The following is a 25,535-nucleotide window of genomic DNA, read 5'->3' on the forward strand; positions in this document are numbered from 1 at the left end:
CGGCTCGGGCACAGGGCCTGACGCAGACCGTGCATGGGCCAGACGCCCGGGTCCCGCTGGCCTGAGCGACGTCGGACCAGCAGACACAGAAGCCCGCCGGCCCGCTGCACGCGGCGCTTCTCCGCCGGGGTGCAGACACGGAGTTGCCAAGGGTGCAGAGCGGACGAGGACAGCGTGGCCTTAATGAGAGCAGAGCTAAGTGAGACCCGGGGGCGAAGCAGCCACGGGAAGAGCTGGCAGAGGGGTGCTGGCGCGGGCGGCGGCTGTGGACACGGGTCCTTCCGGCACAGGGCGCAGGCTGGAGGGGAGGCTCGAGGCTGGAGGGGAGGCTCGAGGCTGGAGGGGAGGCTCGGGGCTGGGGCTGCTCAGCCAGCCTGGAGGCCCTGTGAGGAGGCAGCTCATGCAAGGAGTGCGTGACCCGGGTCTCTCCATACAGAGAAACCCTGGCGTGAGAACAACGAACTCTGGGGTGGTCATCAAACGTGAGGGGAGCGCAGGGGAGCAGAGCTGTCAGACTTTGGGGGCTCATCTACCTGGGCACGGGGTCCCTGGCAGCAGAGGACGGGCTGCAGAGGTGAAGAGCATTACCCACCCAGACAACGTGGAGCTAGACACCCTGGAGAGCGGGCGCAATCCCTTGGGGACACGGTCTGTGAAGCCAGACAAGGAGACGGCGGAGCGCAAACGCGTCCCGAACAGACTTCAAACACTCCGACGCCCGGAGACTCGGCTCAGCATGGCAGCCGGTCTGGCCCTGTCTCCCCGCCTCGTCCTCCCGCCCCGCCCCAGGCCACCGCGCAGAGCTCCCACTCCACAGATTCATGGGCCAGCTCCTGGAGGCGTCTGCAACGAACGGCACCCTGCAGCATCTCCTCTGTTGCCGGGCCTCTCTCACAGTGTCGTCACTTGGAGATGATTCCTTGTGTGGCTCATGAGACTGCTCCTTCCACTCCGGAGCAGTGTCCCTTGGAGATAAGCCACAACTCCCTTACCACTCTGCTGTCTGGACACAGGCAGCCTGTCTCCCGGTTTCAGCTTCACAAACAGCAGTTGCTGTGAACACTGATGTATAAATCGTGCTGGGAACACACGTTTTAACTCCTCTTGCATAAACACCAAGGAGCAGAATAGCTGGGGCGTCGAACTTCTAAGAAGCTGCCGGGACTTCCCGGCGGTCAGGACGCTGTGCTCCCACTGCGGGGGGCACAGGAGCCCTGGTCAGAGAACCAAGATCCCACATGCCAAGTGGCCTGACCAGAAACAAAACCCAAATTGCCAAACCTCCCCTAAAGAGCACTGATGAGGAGTTCCAGATAACCAACATCCTCATCAATGAGGTTTCAATTGTGACCACCACAGTGAATGCGTAGCTCTGGCTCAGTGTGGTTTTCTCAATAAAACATTAAATATCTTTTCACAGGCTTATTCAGTATCTATTCAAATTTTTGGCTTGCCTTAAGGTTAATCAGTTTTATTATTAAGACAGTCAGCTTTTGGCTTCATGGATTTTTCCCTATGAAAAAATTCTTTTGTTTTACTGCATTTTGCTTTTCTGTTATTTCATTACTTTGAGCATCTTCGGGTATAACTGGCTCTTTGACTCTCTACTTTCTTACGGTGGAAGCACAGGACAGTGAGCCCTTTCTCCTGCAGATGGTTGGTGCCGCACATGCCCCTGTTACGCACTGCTTTGGCTACATTTTACAAGTTTTGATATGCTGTGTTTCATTCTCATTCAGTTCAAAATATGCAACCACAAAATTAAAACACGCTTGCTCCTTGGAAGAAAAGCTATGACAAACCTAGACAGCGTATTAAAAAGGAGAGACATTACTTTGTCAGTAAAGGTCCGTCTAGTCAAAGTTATGGTTTTTCCAGCAGTCATGTATGGATGTGAAAGTTGGACCATATATAAAGCTGAGAGCCAAAGCATCGATGCTTTTGAGCTGTGGTTACTAAAGACAACCCGTGAGAGTCCCTTGGACTGCAAGGAGATCAAACCAGTCAATCCTAAAGGAAATCAGATGCGAAGAACTGACTTATTGGAAAAGACCCTGATGCTGGCAAAGACTGACAGCGGGAGGTGAAGGGGAAAAACAGAGGATGAGATGGTTGGACGGCATCACACACTCGATGGACTTGAGTTTGAGCAAGCTCTGGGATTTAGTGAAGGACAGAGAAGCCTGGCGCGCTGCAGTCCAAGGGTCACGAAGAGCTGGACACGACTGAGTGACTGACAGTAATCCACTTCGGGAAATGAAGAACAGCTAGCTGTCAGAGAGCCTCCAACTCTCAGACTGCAGTCTGCATCGCTTTACAGACCTGAAGGCGCCTTAAAATCACGGGGACCAGGCATCTCGTAAAGGATGTTAACAGTCTTCATAGCAATATCCAGAAATCACCAAAAGGGAGAGAAAATCACGTAAATACAACAGAGACTCAGAAAGGCTCTTAGTCGGCCCCCAGATGGGCCAGCCACATTTGGAAACTGAGTGACCTGAAGTCACGCCCAAAGTAGCCACTCACATAGCTGGTGAGCCCCGGCCACCAGACAGGGCCCTGCTGCCGAGCAGAGAGGCAGCGCCAGCCCCTTCAGCGGCCCTCCCATCCCCACCACCACGCCCTTGGCCACAGGGGGGCAGCTGTGTCACGGAGAACCACAGCGGAGGCAAGCCAGGGACCTACCCACCCAAGACTGACCCCCCCAGACAGCGCCTGCTTTCCGCAGGACCCTTTACCTCCCGTAACAGAGATGATGACGCCAAGTCAGTCTCCAGGGTTGTCACTAAAATTGTTACAGTCGGAAAACTTCACAAGGAGGGGACAGGAGTTAGGGCCCGGGGCATAGGGACTGTGTGGGATGGTTAAGAGTGTTGGGGACAGGGAGGTGTGTTTGCCCAGGAAGTGGAGAGCGAGGGGAGTGGAGACGCAGACCCCCAGCTCGGGGCTGGCGGAGCAGAGGCCCGCGCAGGAAGCACGGAGGGCGCGCACGTGGGCAGCAGCGGCAGGTGGGCCGGGCTCAGGGGCCTGCACAGACTGCAGCATCTGCTGCGGAGGTCCTGGCCAGGCACGCAGGGGCTGCCAAAGCCTTCGCTCCCCTCTGGTCTCTCAGCAAGGGAAACTGAAAACAATTATTAAAGACGAGAAGAGACCTGGCGCTGCGGAGAAGGAAGGAGGGGGTGTGTGACATGCTGCTGACGGGGCCTGACAGCGCCAGCCACCTCTGTGGAGAACCGCGGGGCAGGGCTTCCGCCACTGGCCTGCACGGCACCCTCAGGAGCGCTCCCCGCCCCCCGCCCCGGGCCTGCACGGCACCCTGGGGTGCACCCCCCGCCCCAGGGCCTGCACGCCGCCCTCACACATCATCTCCATTAGGATACAAACATGCTATTACTCCTCCCAGGCTGAAGAGACAAAACACAATCCTCTTAAGCTCACTTTCAGCTCCGGGTACTAACTGCCACTCTCTTCACCTTCCTCCTCAGCAATGCCTTCGGAGCTGCCCAGGCCAACTCTAAGAGAAATGTAATGAAGCCGCAAATATGAACTGTGTAATAAGTTAAAACCGAAAACAAGGTGAAAGCAAGGAGCTGACCCACCCAGCAGGCCGGCCAAACCAGGCACACCGGCAGCACGTGCTGGCAAGGCTGTGCGGCAGCAGGGGCTCAGCGCTGCTGGCGCAGATGCAGATGCGGCAGCCGCTCCGGAGCACAGTCCGGCGGCTTCTCACAGAATTAAACATCCTCTCGCTCTACGACCGGGCAATCGTGCTCCTCAGAATTCACCCAAATAGAAACTTACATCCACACAGACATCTGCACACAGATGTTTCTAACAGTTTCACTCACAGTTGCCAGAACTTGGAAGCAACCAAAGTCTCCTTCAGAAGGTGAATGGGTAAGTGAACTGTGGTACCGCCAGACAACAGATTATCATTCAGTGCTAAAGAGAAATGACTTATCAAGCCATGGAAAGACACGGAGGAACCTTCAGCTCAGTTGCTCAGTCATGTCCGACTCTTTGTGACCCCACGGACCGCAGCAACCTTAAATGTATGTTATTAAATAAAAGGAGCAATCTGAAAAGGCTATAACTGTGTGATCGCTGCATGGCATTCTGGGAAACTATGCAGAGAGTGAAAGATGAGTGGCCGTCGGGGAGGGGGAGAGGGCAGGCACGGGCAGGACACGAAGGGTTTCTCAGTCAGTGTGATACTCAAGGGGCACACACGCTGTTCGCCGTCTCTCAGGCCCACAGGGTGCACAGCAGCCAGAGGGACCTGGACCAAATCCCGGACTCTGGGAAACGGCATGGCACCTGAGCTCACTGGCTCCGACAGACCACGGTGGGGATGCTGACGCTGGGGGCTGGGCATGTGTGAGGATGCATGGGAATCTGCTGTACCTTCTGCTCAACTTTTCTGTGAAACTGAAATGGCTCTAAGAAAAAAGTCTATTGAACCCCTCCCCCACAAAAGACAGGTGAACTCTGCAAGATTTTATTTAACTCAATGTTGTTGTTCAGTCGCCAAGCCACGTGTGACTCTCTGCGACCGGATGGACTGCAGCACGCCAGGCTCCTCTGTCCTCCATGATCCTCAGAGTGTTCTCAGATTCACAACCGTTCAGGTGGCGGTGCTGTCTAACCATTTCACCCTTTGCCACCCTCTTCTCCTTTGCCCTTCAGTCTCTCCCAGCATTAGGGTCTTTTCCAATGAGTCATGGTACTGGGGAAGACTTGAGAGTCCCGTGGACTGCAAGGAGATCAAACCACACAATCCTAAAGGAAACTAACCCTGAAACGATGCTGAAGTTCCAATATTTTGGCCACCTGATGCAGAGAAATTGACTCACTGAACTCAATGTATGCACAGTGTTCTCACATCAAAGGGAACCAATGGAGAGTGAGATGCTTTACATCTTTTCTTCACACCAGGTCTTCAGTGTGAGGATGTGTCCACACATAAAGCACGTCAGGGGCTGGAGGGCCAGCGCTGACCAGCGCACGTCATGGGCGCGAGGGCCCCACCGGCCCTGCGGGCCCACACTGCCGCCGTGAGCATGCAACGCAGGAGCCCGCCTCCTCCTGCCCGACACTCTCTCCTCGCCTGGCCGCCTGCTGTGCTCACCCTCTTGGTTTTTTCTGAGAACCGACTCCAAACCCTGAGGCTGTGGACCAAACCTTGTCTAATTCAATGAGACTATGAGCCACGCATGCCATGTGGGGCCACCCAAGACGGGCGGGTCATGGTGGAGAGTTCTGACAAAACGCAGTCCACGGGAGAAGGGAATGGCAAACCACTTTAGCGTTCTTGCTTTGAGAACCCCATGAACAGTATGAAAAGGCAAAAAGACAGGACACACTGAAAGAGGAACTCCCCAGGTCGGTAGGTGCCCAATATGCTACTGGAGATCAGTGGAGAAATAACTCCAGAAAGAATGAAGGGATGGAGCCAAAGCAAAAACAATACCCAGTTGTGGATGTGACTGGTGACAGAAGCAAGGTCCGATGCTGTAAAGAGCAATATTGCATAGGAACCTGGAGCGTTAGGTCCATCGATCAGGGCCAATTGGAAGTGGTCAAACAGGAGATGGCAAGAGTGAACATCGGCATCTTAGGAATCAGCGGACTAAGATGGGCTGGAATGGGTGAATTTAACTCAGAGGACCATTATATCTACTACTGAGGGCAGGAATCCCTCAGAAGTGGAGTAGCCATCATGGTCAACAAAAGAGTCCGAAATGCAGTACTTGGATGCAACCTCAAAAACGACAGAATGATCTCTGTTTGTCTCCAAGGCAAACCATTCAATATCACAGTTATCCAAATCTATGCCCCAACCAGTAACACTGAAGAGGCTGAAGTTCAATGATTCTATGAAGACCTACAAGACCTTAGAGAACTAACACCCAAAAAAGATGTCCTTCTCATCACAGGGGACTGGAATGAGAAAGTAGAAAGTCAAGAAACACCTGGAATAACAGGCAAATTTGGCCTTGGAGTACAAAAAGAAGCAGGGCAAAGGCTAACAGAGTTTTGCCAAGAGAACACACTTCTCATGGCAAACACCCTCTTCCAACAACATGAGAGACAGCTCCACACACGGACATCACCAGATGGTCAACACCGAAATTAGACTGATTTCATTCTTTGTAGCCAAAGATGGAGAAGCTCTATACAGTCAGCAAAAACAAGACTGGGAGCTAACTGTGGCTCAAATCATGAACTCCTTATTACAAAATCCAAATTTAAATTGAAGAAAGTTGGGAAAAACATTGGGCCATTCACGTATGAACTAAATTAAATTCCTTACAATTATACAGTGGAAGTGATAAATAGACTCAAGGGATTGGACCTGTTAAATAGTTTCTGAAGAACCACAGACAGAGGATCCTGACATCGTACAGAAGGTGGTGACCAAAACCATCACCAAGAAAAAGAAATGCAAAAAAGCAAAATGGTTGCCTGAAGAGGCCTTATAAATCGAGAACAGAAGAGAAAGGTAAAGGAGAAAAAGACAGCTATGTCCATCCGAATGCAGCATTCCAGAGAAAAGAGAGGGGCAATGAGGAAGCCTCCCTCAGTGCAAAGCAGGGGCAACAACGGAGTGTGCAAGACTAGGCATCTCTTCAAGAAAGTCAGAGACTCCAAGGGAGCATTTCATCCAAGGTTCAAAAGACGAAATGCCGGGCTGGATGAAGCACACGCTGGAATCAGAATTGCCGGAAGAAGTATCAGTCACCTCAGATATGCAGATGACACCACCCTTATGGCAGAAGGTGAAGAGGAGCTAAAGAGCCTTTTGATGAACATGGAAGAGGAGAGTGAAAAGGCTGGCTTAAAGCTCAACATTCAGAAAACGAAGTTCATGGCATCCGGTCCCATCACTTCACGGCAAACAGATGGGGAAACAGTGGAAACAGTGACAGACTTTCCTTTCTTGGGCTCCAGAATTGCTGCACATGGACACTGCAGCCATGAAATTAAAAGACGCTTGCCCCTTAGAAGGAAAGCTGTGCCAAACCTAGACGGCATGTTGAAAAGCAGAGACACTGCTTCGCCAACAGAGGCCCATCTGGTCAGAACACTGGTTTTCCAGTGGTCAAGTATGGATGTGAGGGGTGGACTATAACGAAAGCTGAGCGCCAAAGAATTGATGCTTTTGAACTGTGGTGCTGCGGAAGACTCTTGAGAGTCCCTTGGACTGCAAGGAGATCCAACCAGTCCATCCTAAAGGGAATCTGTCCTGAGTATTCACTGGAAGGACAGATGCTGAAGCTGAAGCTCCAATACTTTGGCCACATGATGCAAAGAACTGACTCAATGGAAAAGACCCTGATGCTGGGAAAGACTGAAGGCAGGAGGAGAAGGGACAACAGAGGATGAGATGGTTGGATGGCGTCTCCGACTCAGTGGATGTGAGTTTGAGCGAGCTCCAGGAGCTGGAGATGGACAGGGAGGCCTGGTGTGCTGCAGTCCATGGGGCTGCAAAGAGCCAGGCATGACTGAGCGACTGCACGGAACTGATGAGTGCTGTCTGTGCTGTGCTGCATCACTTCAGTCGTCTCTGACTCTTTGTGACCCAATGAGTAGCCTGCCAGGCTCCTCTGTCCATGGAATCCTCCAGGCAAGAACACCGGCGTGGGCTGCCATGCCCTCCTCCGGGGATCTTCCTGACCCAGGGGTCAAATCCTTGCCTTTCACATCTCCTGCACTGGCAAGCGGGTGCTTCACTACCGTCACCACCTGAGAAGCCCTCTATGAGTACTAACGAAGAGTAAAATGCCCAACACGGGGCATAGCGGGAAAGGGAGACACAAGGAATAATTACTTCACAAGCAGGAAAAAGAACAGCTAGAAATTCAAAGTTGACCTCAGTGAGCAACAGCTTTATATGCTGTGTTTATTTTAAACCCTGAAGCCTTTTCACACAGAAGTGTAAAACTTCTGTAAAACAAAAGCTGTTTTTTTAAAACACAAAGTTAAACAAAGATCTGTCTGTTTCCAAGTCAAACCATTCAATATCAAAGTAATCATGCCCCGACCAGTAATGCTGAAGAAGCTGAACTTGAACGGTTCTACGACGACCTACCAGACCTTCTAGAACTAATACCTCAAAAAGATGTCCTTTTCATTATAGGGGACTGGAATGCAAAAGTAGGAAGTCAAGAGACACCTGGAGTAACAGGCAAATTTGGCCTTGGAGCACAACAAGAAGCAGGGCAAAGGCTAACAGAGTTTTGCCAAGAGGACCCAGTGGTCACGGCAAACAGCCTCTTCCAACAACACGAGAGACAGCTCTACATGGGGACATCACCAGATTTTATATCTTTGCAGTCAAAGGTGGAGTAGCTCTATACAGTCAGCAAAAACAATACCAGGAGCTGACTATGGTTCAGATCATGAACTCCTTATTGCCAAATACAGACTGAAATTGTAGAAAGTAGGGAAAACCACTAGACCGTTCAGGTATGATCTAAATCAAATCCCTTATGATTATACAGAGGAAGTGACAAACAGATTCAAGGGATTAGATCTGACAGAGTGCCTGAAGAACTACGGACAGAGGCTTGTGACACTGTACAGGAGGCAACGGTCCAGACCGTCCCCAAGAAAAACAAACGCAAAAAAGGCAAAACGGCTGTCTGAGGAGGCCTTACAAATAGCTGAGAAAAGAAGAGAAACTAAAGGCAAGGGAGAAAAGGAAAGATATCCCCATCTGAATGCAGAGTTCCAAAGAATAGCAATGAGAGGTAAGAAAGCCTTTCTCAGTGATCAGTGCAAAGAAATTGAGGAAAACAACAGAATGGGAAAGACTAGAGATCTCGTCAAGAAAATCAGAGATACCAAGGGAATATTTCATGCAAAGATGGGCACAATAAAGAACAGAAATGGTATGGACCTAACAGAAGCAGAAGATATTAAAAAAAGAGGTGACAGCAATTCACAGCAGAACTATACAAAAAAGATCTTCATGACCCAGATAATCACGAGGGTGTGATCGCTCACCTCAAGCCTGACATCCTGGAATGCGAGTCAAGTGGTCCTTAGGAAGCATCACTACAAACAAAGCTAGTGGAGGGGATGGAATTCCAGTTGAGCTGTTTCAAATCCTGAAAGATGATGCTGTGAAAGTGCTGCACTCAATATGCCAGCAAATTTGGAAAACTCAGCAGTGGCCACAGGACTGGAAAAGGTCAGTTTTCATTCCAATCCCAAAGAAAGGCAATGCCAAAGAATGCTCAAACTACCACACAATTGCACTCATCTCACACGCTAGCAAAGTGATGCTCAAAATTCTGGAAGCTAGGCTTCAACAGTATGTGAACCATGAACTTTCAGATGTTCAAGCTGGATTTAGAAAAGGCAGAGGAACAAGAGAGAAGATAGCCAACATCCGGTAGTTCACTGAAAGAGCAAGAGAGTTCCAGGAAAAACACGTACTTCTGCTTTACTGACTACACCAAAGCCTTTGACTGTGTGGATTATGATAAACTGCGGAAAATTCTTAAAAGAGATGGGAATACCAGACCACCTGACCTGCCTTCTGAGAATTCTATATGCAGGTCAAGAAGCAACAGTTAGAACTGGACATGGAACAACAGACTGGTTCCAAATAGGAAAAGGAGTACGTCAAGGCTGTATATTGTCACCCTGCTTATTTAACTTCTATGCAGAGTACATCATGAGAAACGCTGGGCTAGAAGTAGCACAAGCTGGAATCAAGATTGCCAGGAGAAATATCAATAACTTCAGATATGCAGATTACACCACCCTTATGGCAGAAAGCAAAGAGGAACTAAACAGCCTCTTGATGAAAGTGAAAGAGGAGAGTATAAAAGCTGGCTTAAAACTCAACATTCAGAAAACAAAGATCATGGCATCTGGTTCCATCACTTCATGGCAAATAGATGAGGGAACAGTGACAGACTTTCTTTTCTTGGGCTCCAAAATCACTGCAGATGGCGACTGCAGCCATGAAATTAAAAAGACGCTTGCTGCTTGGAAGAAAAGCTATGACCAACCTAGACAGCATATTAAAAAGCAGAGATATTACTTTGCTGACAAAGGTCCATCTAGTCAAAGCTATAGTTTTTCCAGTAGTCATGTATGGGTGTGAGAGTTGGGGTATAAAGAAAGCTGAGCGCCAAAGAATTGATGCTTTTGAACTGTGGTGTTGGAGAAGATTCTTGAGAGTCCCTTGGACTGCAAGGAGATCCAACCAGTCCATTCTAAAGGAGATCAGTCCTGAATATTCACTGGAAGGACTGATGCTGAAGCTGAAGCTCCAATGCTTTGGCCACCTGATGTGAAGAGCTGACTCACTGGAAAAGACTGACGCTGGGAAAGATTGAAGGCAGGAGGAGAAGGGGACGACAGAGGATGAGACGGTTGGATGGCATCACTGACACGACGGACGTGAGTGAGTAGGCTCGGGGAGTTGGTGATGGACAGGGAAGCGTGGCGTGCTGCAGTCCACGGGGTCGCAAAGAGTCCGAAAGGACTGAGCGACTGACCGGAACTGGGACACAGACGCGCAGGCCGATTCGCTAAACGCGCACGGCGGCTCCCAGTCACGCGACGCCGCTGCACTGTCAGTGGGCCGTGGTCCTTGTTTCACTGAAGAGGAGGCTGCGGTGTGGACTGTGCGGACTTGTGCAAGTTTGTATCAGAGCAAGGATTCATGCCCAGGCCAGCTGGCTCCAGACCCCTGGAGGGTGTGCTGGGGTCACTTCCTGGGCGAGAAGGCCTCTTGGATAAAGGCCTATCCCAGAGAGGCCAAGTCTAAAAGGGCACCAGACACTCGCAGATTAGAGAATATCAGCGAAGCCAAAAGCTACTTCTTTGAAAAGACCCATAAAATTGACAAATACTGGTAAGACTCATTAAGGGAGAAAGTCCAACACAGCAACGTCAAAAATGAAAAAGACTCATTACAGATCAAGCCATCACTTAAAATAATGAGGATATTAGCAACATCTTTAGGTCAAACTTTAGATGAGAGTTTGATGAAGTGCTCAAACAGTTTCTAGAAAATACAACTTTTCAAAATAGACAAATAGAAACTGAAGCAATACTATAATTATTAAATAAACTCAAACTTGTGTAACTCCAAGCCAAGATGGTTTATTCTAAAAATTTAATAAGAAAAACATATCTCATTTTAGGCAAACTATTGCAGATAACAGAAAAGAGTACACACTAAAAATCAACCGTGATCGGTACACCAGAACATGACAGAGAGAAAAGAAAACCCAAGTTACTCTCACTCATGAAACCAGATGAAGAAGCCCTAACTGCACTTATGAGCAAACCCCACCCAGCAGCACGGAGAGCAGGACATTCCCACGACCAAACAGGACTACCGGGGAAGCAGAGCTGGCCTCACACTGAGCCGATTTTCTAATTACCCCATCGCACTGAAGAGAAAGCGAGAAGCACCACGTGATTCAGACAGACGCCGTGTGTGTGCGCACACGCGTCTCGCCACTCAGTCGTGCCTGGCTCTTTGCGACCCCGCTGACTGCAGCCCCCAGGCTCCTCTGTCCGTGGCACTTTTCAAGAAAGAATACTGGAGTGGGTGCCACTTCCTCCTCCAAGGGTGCTTCCCGACCCAGGCACTGAACCCACGTCTGTGTCTCCTGCGCCGCAGGCAGACTCTTTACCCACTGAGCCATCGGGGAAGGTCAAAAAGATGCAGGAAAAGCTTTTAATGCTATTGAATATCCATTCCTTAGTAAAAAGCACCCATAGTATATGAAGAACACAGGGTAACTGACACTGATACAGGCCATCTTGAAAAAAGAACCCTATTATCACTAAACATAAAGATGGAACAGTGGAAGTTTCCTCCTCAGATCAGGGATGAGATGACGGTACTGAGCACCAGCATTTCTACTCAGCAGAGACCCCAGCCAGCACAGGGCTAGCGATTAGAAAAGGGGAAAGAAGTGCCAGTATTTGTAGATGATGTGATCGTATACACACAGAATCCAAAAGGATGTAGAGATAAATAAGGAGAATTAGGTTTATAAAGGTTGATTTTTTAAAGTTTCAGAAACCACTGAATGATAACCTCTGAAAAGAGAACTCAAGCATGGCCCCCAGGGCTGCGGACGTGCTGGTTGCGGCAGGCGGGCGCCGCGGAGCTGCGAGGGAGCGCAGTCTGCTGCAGGCGTGCCAGGGCCAGGAGTGCGGCCGGTGGGTGGAGACCCGCACCCAGCAGGACCGAGCGCCATGAACACCGTGAAGCGACCGCAGCCAGGCTTCCCCGAGAAGACGCGCACACTCAGGAGGGAGGCGGGCTGAGAGCAGCCTCCAAGTGCTGCACTGGAGCTGAAGAGTCAGCGCGAGCTCCTGGCTCCAGCAGATCCACACATTTACTTGCGAATGCCACTGTCCATTAAACCAGGCTCCTTGGACAGACGGCTGATTTCAGGACTGTGGAAGAGGAAACTCAAGGTGAGAATGAATGTCTGTTACAGTAAAGTAAGGGAGTACTCAAAAAACGGAAGGATTCAGCAGCAACTGGAAGGGTTCCCACTGCTCAACTGGATATATTGTATAAAACAGGAAACCACACTGAAACCCAAAGAGGAAACCATAAGTCCATGATCACACAAGGAGTCCACAACAAGGAAGAAAAGAAAGTTCCAGCTTGCTGCAGAAGGTCAATACATGCAGAAGGGACGGAGGCATGAGAAGATCACCGTTTTGCTGCCACTGAATTAATGGATTCAACCAAGATATACTGGATGCTAAATTAAGAGGGAGAAAGCTTGGTAAGAATCAGGGTATTTACGATGATAAAATATCTCTCTATGAAAGACGTATTCAGTTCAGTTCAGTTCAGTTCAGTCGCTCAGTTGTGTCTGACTCGTTGCGACCCCATGAATCGCAGCACGCCAGGCCTCCCTATTCATCACCATCTCCCGGAGTTCACTCAGACTCACGTCCATTGAGTCCGTGATGCCATCCAGCCATCTCATCCTCGGTCGTCCCCTTCTCCTCCCGCCCCCAATCCCTCCCAGCAGCAGAGTCTTTTCCAATGAGTCAACTCTTCGCATGAGGTGGCCAAAGTACTGGAGTTTCAGCTTCAGCATCATTCCTTCCACTGGTTTTAGAAAAGGCAGAGGAACCAGAGATCAAATTGCCAACATCCACTGGATCATGGAAAAAGCAAGAGAGTTCCAGAAAAACATCTATTTCTGCTTTATTGACTATGCCAAAGCCTTTGACTGTGTGGAATCACAATAAACTGTGGAAAATTCTGAAAGAGATGGGAATACCAGACCACCTGACCTGCCTCTTGAGAAATCTGTATGCGGGTCAGGAAGCAACAGTTAGAACTGGACATGGAACAACAGACTGGCTCCAAATAGGGAAAGGAGTACGTCAAGGCTGTATATTGTCACCCTGCTTCTTTAACTTATATGCAGAGTACATCATGAGAAACGCTGGAGTGGAAGAAGCACAAGCTGGAATCAAGATTGCCAGGAGAAATATCAATAACCTCAGATATGCAGATGACACCACCCTTATGGCAGAAAGTGAAGAGGAGCTAAAAAGCCTCTTGATGAAAGTGAAAGAGGAGAGCAAAAAAGTTGGCTTAGAGCTCAACATTCAGAAAACGAAGATGATGGCATCCGGTCCCATCACTTCATGGGAAATAGATGGGGAAACAGTGTCAGACTTTATTTTTTTGGACTCCAAAATCACTGCAGATGGTGACTGCAGCCGTGAAATTAAAAGACGCTTACTCCTTGGAAGAAAAGTTATGATCAACCTAGATAGCATATTCAAAAGCAGAGACATTACTTTGCCGACTAAGGTCCGTCTAGTCAAGGCTATGGTTTTTCCAGTGGTCATGTATGGATGTGAGAGTTGGACTGTGAAGAAGGCTGAGCACCGAAGAATTGATGCTTTTGAACTGTGGTGTTGGAGAAGACTCTGGAGAGTCCCTTGGACTGCAAGGAGATCCAACCAGTCCATTCTGAAGGAGATCAGCCCTGGGATTTCTTTGGAAGGAATGATGCTAACACAAAATACTATTAACTTTACAGTGAAGACGCTAGTCAGACACCACCTTAACGACGTGTTGAGTTACCAACACCCGTCATAGAACCAATGTCACAAACTCCTAAGATGTTGTGCTGCAAAGAATACAACATGATCTGTGCGAGATTCCTGTCAAAATGCAAAATTTTAGTCCAGTTTGGAGCTAGACAAACTGTAGCAACGTTCTAAACAAACCTTAAAAATACTGAGTAAAAGGAGCTATACACCAACTATATGTTGCAAACTTCCAAGTATATAAAGTTCAAAAAACAGAACTGCAGTGCTTAAGAATATATGTTTAGTGGTTACCCATGAAAGGAAAGAAAGGGAACTGCAATCAAGACGCAGCCTTCGTGAGCTTTTGGAGCCCTTAAAATGTCCTATTTCTCTATTGGAATAGTGCTGATACCAGGGACCACACTAGGATGATGTGCAAAGCTGAGCGCTTACTGTAAGCTTCCCAGGTGGTGCAGTGGTCAAGAATCAACCTGCTGAAGCAGGAGACGCAGGTTCGACCCCTGGGTCAGGGTCATCCCCTTGAAGCAAATGGCAACCACTTCAGTACTTTTACCGGGAAATCTCAAGGACAGAAAAAGCTCTGGCAAAGCTCCCGTCCACAGGGTCACAAGGGCCAGCTGCGACACGGCAAACGAGGACACGCGCAAGATACGCAGTTACTGCGTGCACGTCCATGAAATTTAACAAGAAGGAGTGTTGAAGACACATGGCTGACAGAGGGACACGGTAACCCCACGGGGAAAGGAAAGGCTTCTCGGGGACACAGCTGGATATCCATACTGTGGGGGTGACCGCCAGCCTTGGGCTTCTCAGGCGGCTAGTGGTAAGGAGCCCGCCTGCCAACGCAGGAGGCGTGAGAAATGCGGGTTGGAGCCTGAGCCGTGAAGACCGCATGGCAAGCTGCTCCAGTGCTCTCCCCGGAGAATCCCGCGACAGAGGAGCCTGGCGGGCTACCGTCCATGGGGTCGCAGAGAGTCGGACACGACTGAAGTAACTGAGCAGGCACGCACGCGTGCACCTCCAACCGTACCACAGACCAGACATAAAACCTTGAAAAAAAAACCCCAACCTTAAATGGGTAACAGAGCTACACATGAAAGCTAAACTTATGGCCCTTTAACAAGACAGCGAAGAAAATCTTTCCAACCTCAGAGGAGACAAAACATTAGATTTTCCTACCTAGCCAAGATTTCCACCTTGGGGTAGAGACATTTGGGAGGACCGCAAGAGCACTGACCACAGCTGACAAGCTGCGCTTCAGGAAACCTCAATCGCCGCTGACGTGGCTCCTCCCGGCTCCGGCTCCCGGGTGGAGGCGGCTGGCAGGAGCACTGCTCCCTCCCGCACGGTGAGGCCGACCAAACGAACCCCGAGCTGTGACTTTTGGGGAGCCCATGAGGAAACCGGCCCCAGATCTGGCTGCCTGCGAGGGAAAGAACGCACACCCTCGCCTGAGGCCGACATGCCCAGCACAGGCGAGAAGGGCTCGGGAGGACGGCCGACGCAGGGCAGGGCCGAGTGCCGGCGGGCAGGGTGACGGCAGGGGCCACGGAAGCTGAGGGACCCGCACCCCTTTGCTGCGTCCCTAGGAAACTCCCGGAGTGGTCTTTGGAAAGATCTGCAAGAGGCCTAAGAAGCATTGTGGGGGGGTGCAGAACTGGGGAGGGGAGAGGCAGCCGAGTCTGAGGCAAATTCCACCCCGATCCTTCTTCACATCCACTATGGAGAAAAGGCCCGAAGGAAAAAGGCCTTCCCTGTCCACACTGCCCAGGGCAAGGCTCTGCTGAACACTCGCTGCAACAGGAGGAAGGAAAAGGGGGTTGGGGGAGCTGCTCCTGGAGAAGGGGCAAGACTACACAGGGAGCCCCCAACTACAGCCAAGGACGGGACAGGAGAGCCGAGAGGACCACACTCCAAGACTCAGGGTCAACATGCACAGGGGACGAGGAGACAGCGCCACACCACACCCGCTCACGCCCAAGCCAGAGCGCTTCAAGTAGGGGGATCTCTGCGGCCCAGTCGTTAGGACTCTGCACCTCCACTGCTGAGGGTGTGGGTTCACTCCCTGGCTGGGGAGCTAAGATTCCACCAGCCACATGGCGTGGCCAAAAAAACAAAGCACCTTACGAAAAGCTTCAAGCAACAGCCAGAGTGGGATGCTGCTGGGAGAGGAGCAGCGAGGAGCAGCGAGAAGCAAGGGGTGCAGAGACCCGGGTGAGGCAGGGCGGGGCAGGAAGGCGCATGGCACAGAGGCACAGCTCCGGGAGCCACCCCTTGCCCTGCACACAAGCCACCGCAGCGGGAATCCGAAGGCTGCAGAGCTCTGGCAACAAGCATGGCAGCAACGAATTCTAAACAGAGCCCAGCTCCTAACAAAAGGAATTCAAACTACCGCAGTGAAAGTCTACCTGCGCCCGTTTCCAGGCATACAAACAACTGTCCTATACAACATGTGTGGTTCTGAAAAATAATTACACGGTAGACAAAAAGCATTAAAAAAAAACTGAAATGCCACATTCCCAAAAGACAAAGCAACCATCAAAACAAGACTCAGAGGGACTTCCCCAGAGGTCCAGTGCTTAAGAGTCAATGTTCAAACTGCAGGAGGCGTGGGTTCAATCCCTGCTCAGGGCACTAAGGTCCTGTTTTTGCCACACAGCATGGCAAAACAGCAAGACTCAGATATGAAGCAGGTTTTGGGACGATCCAACAGGGAATTCAAAGCTGTTACGATTACTATATTAACAGCTATAAAAGAAAAGACACACAGCATGGACAATCAGATGAGCAATTTCAGCAGAAAACCAAAAACATTTCTCTTCAGTGAAGCTGAAGACAGGTCAACGGAAATCACACCAACTGAAACACAAAGAGAAAAATGAGTGGCAATGGGAGTCTGGACAGGAAATCCACTAAGTGAGACGATATAAAACAGCCTCACATACAAAACGTCCTAACAAACCGGTAACCAGAGGAGGTGGACAAAGAGCAGAAGAGACGGCGGTTGAGAAACTTCCAAGATTAATGACAGACACCAAACCTCAAATCCAAGAAGTGCAGAAAAGCCATCAAACAGGATAAACAAACAAAAGAACAGGCGATGCGAAACACCTGGTGGTACTGACTCCAAACTGCTGACAAGTGAGAAGCGAGACTCTCAGAAGCAGCCCGAGAAAGCAGGCGACACACTGCGCGCAGCGTGACAAAGATAAGGGGCAGAGCTGGCCTCTTGTGAGAGTCCACCGAGCCAAAGACAGACAGACAGAAAGATTTAAACCTGTTAACCCAAAATTCTAGACCTAGCAAAGATACCGCGAAAGAAGTAACGGAGAAATAAAGACTTCCTCAGAGAGGAGCACTGGAGAAATGCATCGCTAGGAGGCTTAACCCGCAAGAGATGGGAAACCATTTTGAGCGGAAAGAACACAGCTTAAGACGGAAACTCGGACCTTCTCAAAGAAATGGAGAGTCCTGAGAACGGAACACAAGCAAAGTAAATAAAATCGGTTTCCCCTTTAAAACCTGCACTGAAGTGTGGCTGACGTTCAGAAGCAAAAGGAGCAACGCACTCTACTCACAGCATCTGCAGAAGGGGAACAAATGACGTCAGCAGAACAGAGGGGGCCCGGGACACGCGGGGTGAGGCCCCCCTCACCGTCCACTCTGAGCAGCATCCGGGGGCAAACTCCGGACCGACGTGGAACGCACCAGTAAAAGCTAAGATAGCCACACTGCAAAAGCTCGGGGCAAAAGCCACTGCGGCTGTGCACTGCTGGACTTCGTGTCTGATATTGGAATACAGTCTTAAAGAACCATTGTTATATGTAGCAGTAAGACTCTTGAGAGTCCCTTGGACTACAAGGAGATCCGACCAGTCCATCCTAAAGGAAATCAGTCTGGAGTGTTCACTGGAAGGACTGACGCTAAAGCTGAAGCTCCAATACTTTGGCCACCTGATGCGAAGAGCTGACTCATTTGAAAAGACCCTGATGCTGGGAAAGATCAAAGGCTGTAGGAGAAGGGGACGACACTGCATGAGATGGTTGGATGGCATCACTGACTTGATGGATATGAGTTTGCGTAAACTCTGGGAGTTGGTGATGGACAGGGAGGCCTGGCGTGCCGGTCCATGGGGTCGCAAAGAGTCGGACACGACTGAGCGACTGAACCGACGCTATGTACCATTTTAGCACACGCGCTGCTGAGGCAAGCACTGTGACACATCACTTCAGTGTGCATTTCTCGCTTTATGCTGCTTTGCTGATGACTTATTACTTGCTGTTTATTTTATATTTTAGACTAGGGAAATGATGACTAGACAAAAAGCAAATTCGAGTGATTTTCTTACACAAGTTCAAAATGGGTTGTAAAACAGCAGAGACAACTCACAATATCAACAGTGCATTTAGCCCAGGAACTGCTTACGAACAGACAGTGCACTGGTGGTTCAAGAAATTTTGCAAAGGATACAGGAGCCTTAAAGATGAGGGGCTCAGGGTGGCCATCAGAGGCTGACTACGATCAACTGAGAGGATCACTGAAGCTGATCCAATTACAAATATACAAGAAGCTGCAAAGAATGCAGCCTCGGCCATTCTACACTCATTCAGCATCTGAGCCAGACTAGAAAGCTGAAAAGGCTGGATACGTGGGTACTCCACGAGCTGACGGAAAAAAAGAATCATCATTTTGAAATGCTCAGTTCAGTTCAGTCACTCAGTCATGTCTGACTCTTTGCAAACCCATGGACTGCAGCACACCAGGCCTCCCTGTCCATCATCAACTCCTGGAGTCCACCCAAACCCATGTCCATCGAGTCAGTGATACCATCCAAACATCTCATCCTCTGTCGTCCCCTTCTCCTCCTGCCTCCAATCCCTCCCAGAATCAGGGTCTTTTCCAACGAGTCAGCTCTTCTCATTCGGTGGCTACAGTATTGGAGCTTCAGCTTCAGCCTCAGTCCTTCCAGTGACATGTAAACTCCTCTTACTCTATCCTCTATCCAAGGGGTTCTCCAGGCAAGAATACTAGAATGGATTGCCATTTTCCTCTGCAAGGGATTTTCCCAACCCAGGAATCAAACTGGAGTCTCTTGTACTGCAGACAGATTCTTCATTGACTGGGTTACGAGGGAAGCCTATTCTATCCCACAACAATGAACTACTTCTTGATCGGCCTGTGACGTGTGATGAAAAGTGGTCTATGTATGACAACCAGCTATGCCCAGCTCAGTGGCTGGACCGAGAAGCAGCTCCAAGGCACAAGCCAAGCTCACACCACAAAGGCCATGCTTACTCTCCGGTGGTCTGCCGCTGGCCGGATCTACTACAGCTTTCTGAGTCCTGCCAAAACCATTACAGCTGAGAGGTGCACTCGGCAAGTCGACGAGTGCCCCCAATGCAACACTTACAGCTGGCACCGATCAGAAAGGGCCCAGCTGCCCCCCCTCCGGAACAATGCCCGACCGTGCATCACACAACCGACGCTTCCAAAGCTGAGCTATGAGGTTTTGCCTCATCCACCTTATTCACCTGATCTCTCAACAAGCAACTACCACTTCTTTAAGCATTTTGACAACTTTTTTGCAGGGAAAATATTCCCAAAACCATCAGGAGGCAAAAAAAGTTTGTTGAATCCTGAAGCATGGATTTTTAGACTACAGGAATGAGCAAACTTTCTCGCTGGCAAAAATGTGTGGACTATAGTGGTTCCTATTCTGATTAGGAGTTTGAGTCTAGTTATAATGATTTAAAACTCACAGTCCAAAACCACAATTACTTTTTCACTAACCTAATGATAAGTCAATAGAAGAGATACAACGGAATTACAAAACATGAGAAATTAAACCCTAAAGGGGCAGAAGCAGAGGGAAAAGAAAAGGAAGTGTAAACATAACAAACACAGAAAAGGACCAGCAAGATGATCAACGCCAACCATGTCCCGTCCACAGCCCGCGGCTGCCGGGCACGGGGGTGCGGACGGGCTGGCAAAGGCGCCCGCGGCTGCCAGGCACGGGGGTGCAGACGGGCTGGCAAAGGCACCCACGGCTGCCGGGCACGGGGGTGCGGACGGTCTGGAAAAGGCACCCAAGGCGCTCCAACGACGGACATCTGCTAACCGTGACTGGGGTGGCGGCCACCTGGCGACACGCACAGAACTGCATCCCTGAAGTGCGTGCCTCTTACCGTGTGCACATCATACCTCGATAAAGTTTATTTTTCAAAGTAAAAAAAGAAGAGGTCTACTAACAACAGCAAGGCGTGCTTAAGAACGTGGCTCCAAGGCCAGACTGCCCAGTTTCGTCTGCTAGCACGCACCGTGGGCTTCACCTCTGCCTCAGCCTCCTTGGCCTCAGCACCTGCCTCGCAGGTCTGCGTGAGGACCGAGGTGCCCAGAGCCCCGCTTGGTCCCAAGTGAGGGGCCCCCGCGAGCGAGCCCGAGTCACTCGGAGCACAGAGGCCTGGCCCTCGCGGCGGGGCTCACTGTCATCTGAGCAAAGACTGTCAGACGGAAGCTGTTACGATCACCATGAACCAGGGAACTCTCTGGTGCTCTGGTGGTTATGACTGTGCTGTCACTACCAGGGGCCAGGGTTCAATCCCTGGTCAAGGAACTAAGATTCCACAAGCTATGCGGCACAGCCAAGGACAAAAATCACTATGAGCATTCCACCCAGGCACTGTATTCCCATTCCCTCAAGACACACATATTTTTAGTTACTGTTTTGGGAGCTGATACAACCAGCTTTTGGAAACTATTCACTGTGTTTGTGCCTCTCTAAGTGAAAGGAAACTGCCGCCCCTGCCCCCGCCAGCCCGAGAAGCTGGCTCTTCCGGAAGCACGTGGTAAGGGGCTGGGGTCCCGCGACCGAGCACGACGCCCCCCAGGCCTGACTGGCCACGGCCGGTGGAGCGCCAGCCGCTGCCAAGCAACCACGCCGTCAGGAGCGTCCGCTCCGCTCTCACATGGCGGTACCCGGTAAGTGCAAACAAAACGCGTCACCAGAAACATACCTCACTGTCAGAAGAGAGGCCCTGGGCTCTTCCGTGCACACAGGCAGCATCTCCTGGGGACCGGCGGGGTGCCGGACACGGCTCCAAGACCAGCTCTGCGCTCCGGCCCCTGGGGAAACGGCAGGGAGTGGCCTGTTTCAAGGTCGTGAGCGTCAGGAGGGGAGATGACGTGTCCGGCCTCTCAGCTGACACAGTGCCCGGCAAGGTGCTGGACGCCCAGCCCACTTCCTCCCGTAACTGTGCAGAGCCACTAAGTAACCTCAGCTGACATCACAGACGAGGACTCAGATCCAGGCCGTGTACTCACAGCGCTGTGATTAACGGCTCTCTGTGACCCGACCTCCTGGGAGGGAGCCCTCCTCTCACGGCCCACCTGGAAAATGGCCCTCGTCTTTCAGTGGGATTCCTGCATCATCCTCCATTTAAAGCCTGACTCATGCTGCTCCGGCTTTCTCCCAGGCTCACGATTAGCACACGCTCTTCCGCTCACACAGCGTTTCTCACGCGACGTTCCCGCCGGGGGCACTTGTCTCCGCCTCCCTCCCAGTGAACTGCCTGCAGCCTCTGAGACCAGAGGCTTCGTCTCGGTCACAGCCCTCCCACCAACACCTCCCCCGGCTGCGCTCCTAGGGCAGGCAAGGCCCACTGAGGAGCAAGGCGGAGACTCTCCAGTCTCGCTGGGCTGAACACCATCACACCCAGTGGTTTTCAAAGTGAAGGCAGCAGGCAGGAAAGGGCTGACCGCCTGACACAGGAGGCACCCGAGCTTCCCAGGGGGCAACTCGTGTGAGAAGATCCTGACCCCACACACACACTGCACTGCCGCGCCTTCAGAAACTGCACCTACAGCCTCGTGGCGAGTTCCTTTCGATCAGTAACTAAGGAAGAGAGCTGGAGTCTGTGGACAGCTAGCCGCAACGACGTGCCGGCTCAGCCCGCGATGGCTGCAGCGTGCCCGGGACTCAGTGCGCAGGGGGAATCCCTCCAGGGAGCCGACCTTCGGGAAGCACGCTCAGCCGCAACCTTGGTCAAAGGTGCAAATCCACACGGACTCACTGGCAGGGACGGTCAGGAGTCTGGAAAGAACAGGGAGAGCTAATCGGTAGCAAAGAGGTCTAGAGAAGGCGTGTGAGGCTGGCGGGCATGGAGTGCAGGGGGTTCCGTGTCCTGCAAGCGCTCCACGGCGACGCCCACTGCAGAAGCGGGGACAAGGTGACCTGCCCTGTGCGCGACCCCTGGCCTCTTTCGCCGCCTCGCAGCAAGCTCGCAAGCAGAGAGCTGCGGCAGCAAGGGCGGGCTGACACATCCGCTCAAGGACGCCAAGGCGCACCAAGGCCGACCTGGTCTCGCATCCGGGATCTGTCTGCAGGGCAGGGCTTCTCCAGCATCCGACCGCACGTTATTTCCTCCAGCTCCGGATCTGGGAAGCAGCAACACAGCTGGGAGCCCCAGAGCGCCAGATGGTACCCCGGCCTTGGCTACCACTTCCTGCGCCCTCTCTACGGCCCCTGCCCCCACACCGGGTCCTGCAGGGCTGGCCGGCCAGGGACACCCACGAGGGCAGGAGTGCACGCAGGAGGGACGACTGCAGCAGCAGCGGGCTGCGGCCGCGCGCCCTGACTCTCTCTGGGCCCCTCTCCACCCACCCTGGCTCACTCACAGCCTGGAGGGGCACTCCCTGTGGCCCTCCCCGCACAGACAGCACACACCCCAGGAGTCACACCCACAAAGGGACCCTGACTGCCTCTGCAGCCCCAGCTCGCCTGGGCCCCAGACTGCTCCTGCGTGCCCGGGAACCGTGAGCCAGCTCGCCCAGGCCCTCCAGCTGCAAGCCTATGTGCTCCAATGTGGCGTGAACTCCAGCCCTGACAAGTGGTCCCCTTCCAGCGTGTCCTCTGGGTAACAGCCCTGAGCCCTAGAGTATAGAGCTCTCCTTCCAGTTTGCAGTTTTTCTCCTATCACAGCTTAATAATTCCTTAATACACTAAGCCTCTCTGGTTTAAATGACTAGTACATGGTTTTGTCTCCTCATTGGACCCAACTTAATCCCATGTGCCTGCTCCCCAAAGTCACCACCTAGGGACCCTGAGTGTCTTATCCACTGCTGGGATACAAAATGGACCAAGGAGCTCGTTTTAGGGCGGAAGTGAGGTGAGGGGCCCATGGTCGGTGGGGCCGCTCATCTGTCACACACGTGATCCCTCGGCAGCGCTGGCTCTAGAGCGTGCTGCGACAGCCTCCTGAGAGCTCACCACACCGGACAGGAGGCTCTGGGGTTAGAGAGCTGCCCCAGAAGCCCTGGCTTTACACACCGCCGCACCGGTGACCAGCAGACACTGCCATGTCTCCTAATGTCCGGGAAAGAAGCGCTCGAATGAGAGGAGCGCCTCGCCCACACCTAGTGACCAATCCAGAAAGTGCCTCCTTCCCGCCTCCACAGCGCAGGCTCTCTGACAGGTTAGCAGTCTGAGCGCTCAGGAGCTGAATGCTTGCACCGGCGACACATTTGCAGAATGTCAGAAGCTTGCCTGACCAGCTGGACTCCTAAGGCAACAGGTTAAAAAAAACCAACAAACATGATGGAGAAGGAAATGGCATCTCACTCCAATATTCTTGCTTGGAAAATTACATGGACAGAGGAGCCTGGCAGGCAACATCCCATGAGGTCACAAAGAGTCAGACACGACTAAGCACGCACCCATGCAATGCATAATACATGATTTTCACCTCTGCCAAAAACAAATAAAGATCTTCCTCAGAATAATCTAGCTTTAAAAAAATGAAACAAAAAACAGTGACTAGATACAGTGGTGGATCTAAGCGTCCTTCTAAAATGTTGACAGGTCTTCCAAGAATAGTAACATTAACACTGATAAATTTTTTCCAACCATCTGAATTTATGTCATGAAAAAGAATGAAAAAAAAAAAAAACATTACGCCAGGACTATATTGCCTCCCCAAACAAAATCTAGTTGGCTCTGATTTTGTCTTTATCCATAAACATGGCTCTAAATAAACTATGCTGAAAAACACATGAGGATACACTGGAATGAGTCAGCGGGGGCAGACCAGCAGCAGGCCTTCACCCAGCACCGTTCGCTCCAAAGGCAGACCACACACACACACACAGGGCAGCAGTGGGGCTGGGACGGGGAAGCCGCACAGACAGGATCTCCACACGAAGAGCCTGAGACTCTGAAGCCAGAACACCTAGACCTGAACTCCAAGCCCATCTCCTAACAAGCTACACAACTTGGAGAAGTCACTCAACCCTCACAGAACTCATTTTTTTCCTTCTGAGGAAGAGACATCCTATTATTAAAAACAACACTGAACCCTGTAACTGCTCAGAAGATATACGCTCAAAATAAAGTGAAGTACAGCAGAGGCTGAAGGCTGCCCGCTGGATTTATAAAAGCTATCCCCTCAGAGGGCTGCCGCAGAGCCAAACGGCAGACTACAAGCAAGGTAACCAGAGCCTCTAACAGAGTGATCCTTAAGGCCAGTAGCGGCTGTTTATTATCACAGAGTGACAAACATTTTAAGTGGGCAAAAAATAAAGCAGACAGACACAAATAAAATAAAGGCACGGGTAGCAGTATTAAAATCAGAAAATTACAGTACATAATGCAAAAGGCATTAGTGTCTCCAAATAAAATTTAACAGAATTTACCAGGGGTCATACAGGGTACCTAGCAGTCTGTAACAAATCAAGTAAACAAAAACATAAACGGCAAATTTAAATAAGGCTTGATTGCTGGATTTATGTCAAGATTTAAATTCCACTGCATCCCTCTTGTTAAGCTCCAGAAACACAAACCAATCAAACAAAATGCTACCAAAAAAAAAAAAAAAACCAACTTACATTTCAAAAGGCACAGGTTCTACAGGACATATTCACTTAAAAAAAAAAAAAGAAATATAAAATTTATTAAAGTTGAAACCATATACTTCAAAATCCAATTCACTTCAATAGTCAAAGCTCTCTCATATAAATATTGCAACAAAGAAGTAATAAATTTGAAATTGCAGTCCCATCAATAATTAATACTAGTGTACAGAGACCATCATTAAATTCTCAGTAACAACTATAGAAACTGGCAAATGATACGCACTAAAAAGTATTTGGTGAACAGATTTAGAACAACAACAAAACTGAGATGGTGTCTGGCCAAAGCTGTACTTAAAAATTAAGTTCACAGCTTTTAACGAATATTATTTTGAAGGGAAAAAAACTGCCTCAAAATTATAAATTATAAATCAATTCAGAAAGGCCCCAAAGAAAACAGGACCAACTCACTTTAAACTGTGAAAGTTTAATGGAAAGTGTAATGGAAAGTGTAATGGAAAGTTTAATGGCAGAAAAGAGGACTGTCAGACAGTAAGGAGTGCTGAAGGGGCTTCCCTGGTGTACTTGAAACTTGGTAGATCTCACTGAATTCTGTG

General features: G+C 50.6%; 1 protein-coding gene across 3 annotated transcripts in view; it reads right to left on the minus strand.

Moving 5' to 3' along the window:
- The window catches only part of FAM193A (family with sequence similarity 193 member A), a 149,326-nt gene that overhangs the window by 86,132 nt on the left and 37,659 nt on the right, over window positions 1-25,535 (minus strand). Inside the window, exon 1 of one of the 3 annotated variants that reach the window (XM_069594896.1) lies at window positions 21,090-21,182. The exons of the other annotated variants lie outside the window; for them this stretch is intronic. The gene's annotated coding sequence lies outside the window, so the exon portion shown is untranslated. Of the gene's footprint in view, window positions 1-21,089; window positions 21,183-25,535 lie in introns of those variants that run through there. 3 annotated transcript variants of the gene reach the window in all.

The sequence above is a fragment of the Ovis canadensis genome, chromosome 6 (assembly GCF_042477335.2).
Source record: "Ovis canadensis isolate MfBH-ARS-UI-01 breed Bighorn chromosome 6, ARS-UI_OviCan_v2, whole genome shotgun sequence".
In the NCBI taxonomy this organism is placed as follows: Eukaryota; Metazoa; Chordata; class Mammalia; order Artiodactyla; family Bovidae; genus Ovis; species Ovis canadensis.